The sequence below is a fragment of the Hipposideros armiger genome, unplaced genomic scaffold, assembly GCF_001890085.2.
Source record: "Hipposideros armiger isolate ML-2016 unplaced genomic scaffold, ASM189008v1 scaffold_580, whole genome shotgun sequence".
Taxonomy (NCBI): Eukaryota; Metazoa; Chordata; class Mammalia; order Chiroptera; family Hipposideridae; genus Hipposideros; species Hipposideros armiger.
Window position 1 is genome coordinate 664,482 of NW_017731930.1, and position 3,125 is coordinate 667,606.

At 41.5% G+C, this 3,125-nt stretch overlaps 1 pseudogene; it reads left to right on the forward strand.

Moving 5' to 3' along the window:
- The first annotated feature begins 5 nt into the window (after positions 1-5).
- On the forward strand, positions 6-1,850 carry LOC109371550 (stress-70 protein, mitochondrial pseudogene; annotated as a pseudogene).
- The last annotated feature ends 1,275 nt before the right edge of the window (positions 1,851-3,125 follow it).

Here is a 3,125-nt window from a genome sequence, read left to right on the forward strand (position 1 = left end):
GTAAACAAGCAAAGGTGCTGGAGACTGCTGAAGGTGCCAAAACTACCCCTTTAGTTGTGGCCTTTACAACAGATGGCGAGCGACTTGTTGGTTTCCCAGCCAAGCGACAGGCTCTCACCAACCCAAACAACACATTTTATGCCTCCAAGCTTCTCATTGGCTGGCGATATGATGACCCTGAAGCCCAGAAAGACATCAAATATGTTCCCTTTAAAATTGTCCTTGCCTCCAATGGTGATGCCTGGGTTGAAGCTCATGGATAACTCTATTCTTTAAGTCAGATTGGTGCGTTTGTGTTGATGAAGATGATAGAGACTGCAGAAAATTACCTGGGGAATACAGCAAAAAATGTTGTGATCACAGTCCCAGCTTATTTCAATGACTCTCAAACACAGGCCATGAAGGATGCTGGCCAGATAGTTGGACTAAATGTGCTTTGGGTGATTAATGAACCCACAGCTGCTGCTCTGGCCTATGGTTTAAACAAATCGGAAAACAAAGTCATTGTTGTATATGATTTAGGTGTTGGAACTTTCGATATTTCTATCTTGGAAATTCAGAAAGGAGTATTTGATGTGAACTCCACCAATGGAGACATTTTCTTAGGTGGGGAAGACTTTGACCAGGCCTTGTTACAACATATTGTGAAGGAGTTCAAAAGAGAGAAAGGGATTGATTTGACCAAAGACAACATGGCACTTGAGAGGGTTTGGGAAGCCACTGAGAAGACTAAGCATGAACTCTCCTCATCTGTGCAGAGTGACATTAACTTGCCATATCTGACAATAGATGCTTCTGGACCCAAGCATTTGAATATGAAGCTGAGGAGGGCTCAGTTTGAGGGGATTGTCATTGAGCTAATTAAGAGGACCATTTTCCCCTGCCAGAAAGCCATGCAAGATGCAGAAGTCAGTAAGAGTGACAGGAGAAGTGATTCTTGGTGGTGGCATGACTAGCATGCCCAAGGTTCAGCAGACTGTGCAGGATCTCTTTGGCCGATCCCTAAGTAAAGCTGTCAATCCTGATGAGGCTGTGGCCATTGGAGCTTTCATTCAGGGAGGTGTGTTGGCTGGTGATGTCACTCCCCTTTCTCTGAATATTGAGACCCTGGGAGGTGTGTTTACCAAACTTATTAACAGGAACACCACTATTCCAAACAAGAAAAGCCAGGTGTTTTCTACAGCTCCTGATGGTCAGACTCAAGTGGAGATTAAAGTGTGTCAGGGTGAGAGAGAGATGAATTGAGACAACAAACTTCTTGGACAGTTTACTTTGATTGGAATTCTCCCAGCCCCTTGTGGAGTGTCGCAGATTCAAGTTACATTTAACATTGATGCCAATGGGATAATACATGTTTCTGCCCAAGATAAGGGTACAGGACGCGAACAGCAGATTTGGATCCAGTCTTCTGGTGGGTTAAGCAAAGATGATATTGAAAATATGTTTAAAAACACTGAGAAGTATGCAGAGGAAGACAGGCGAAAGAAGGAACGAGTTGAAACAGTTAATATGGCTGAAGGAATCATTCACGACACAGAAAGCAAGATAGAAGAGTTCAAGGACCAATTGCCTGGTGATGAGTGCAACAAGCTGAAAGAAGAGATTTCCAAAATGAGGGAGCTCCTGGCTCAAAAAGATAATGAAACTGGAGAAAACATAAGGCAGGCAGGCAACATCTTCCCTTCAGCAAGCGTCATTGAAGCTCTTCAAAATGGCATACAAAAAAATGGCATCTGAGTGAGAAGGCTCTGGAAGCTCTGGTACTGGGGAACAAAAGGAAGATCAAAAGGAGGAGAAACAGTAATAGCAGTAAACTTTGGAGCCAAAAGGACAACATTATGACACTTGGGAATGAAGGGACCTCCTGAGCAGAAATGGGCAAATTTCAGTCTTTTACTGTGTTTTTGCAGTATTCTATATATAATTTCCTTAATATGTAAATTTAGTGACTGTTAGCTAATGATCATTTAATGAGTGTTAATTCCAACAGTGCAAAGTTCACAGTGTTCTGTCCCTAGCTTATCGTTTTCCAGCTGCATATAAAAGGGGGGAAGGTGACTTCTTGATCATTATAAAAACATTGTTTTGTGCTGAATTAGCCATGTTGTCAAGGGGTGAAATTATCTCACAACCATGAAGGTAGTCAGGAACCTGGAATGAGACCACATTGGAGATGAGATACTTCCAGTTAGCTGAGTACTATTGTACCAGCCTGTGTGTGTAAATGGGTTTCTTCAACTGAGGCCTTGCAAGGCAAGCCAGCCATGCCAAGTTCAGACGTAAAGCAGGGGAAGCTAGATCAGTGGAAAACTAAGCTAGCTATTTATGTTAGGGACAGCTTTTTTTTTAAAATTATTATTATTAGTTTCAGGTGTACAAAACAATGCAATAATTATCCTTTTCACCCCTCACAAAGTGACAGCCTCCCTCCTCCCACCCCGATATCATACATATCTATTACAATTCCATTGGCTCCATTCCCACACTATACTCCACATCCCATGACTATATATGTATTAAATTATAGTTGACATAATATTATTCAACGGCAGCTTCAGATGTACAGTGCAGTGGTCAGGCCTCTATACTGTCCATGAAGTGGTCTCCCTAACAAGACGAGACCATCTGGCCCCCTAAAAAATATTTACAGCATTATTAATTATATTCCCCAAATTGTCTTTTCTATCCCTGAGGCCATATTGTAGTTATCAATTTATATTGTCTTGTCCCTTCCCCTTCTCCCTATCCTCACCTCCATCCCATCTAGCAATCATCAGCTTTTCCTCTGTATCTCTGAGACTATTTCTGTTTACATTTCTCATTTATTCAGTTCTTTATATTCCATATAAAAGTGAGATCATACAGTATTTGTCTTTCTCTGACTGACTTATTTCACTTAGCATAATGTTCTCTAGGTCCATCCATATTGTTGCAAATGGTACGGTTTTCTTATTCTTTATAGCTGAGCAATACTCCATTGTGTAAATGTACCACAGTTTCTTTTTTTTTTAAGATTTTTATTGGGGAATTGGGTGATGGGAACATCACTGGGGAATTGGGGGAAGGGGAACAGACAAGTTGCTGTCCTATTGTTCTTCAGTCTAGTTGTGGAGGACGTTGCTTCA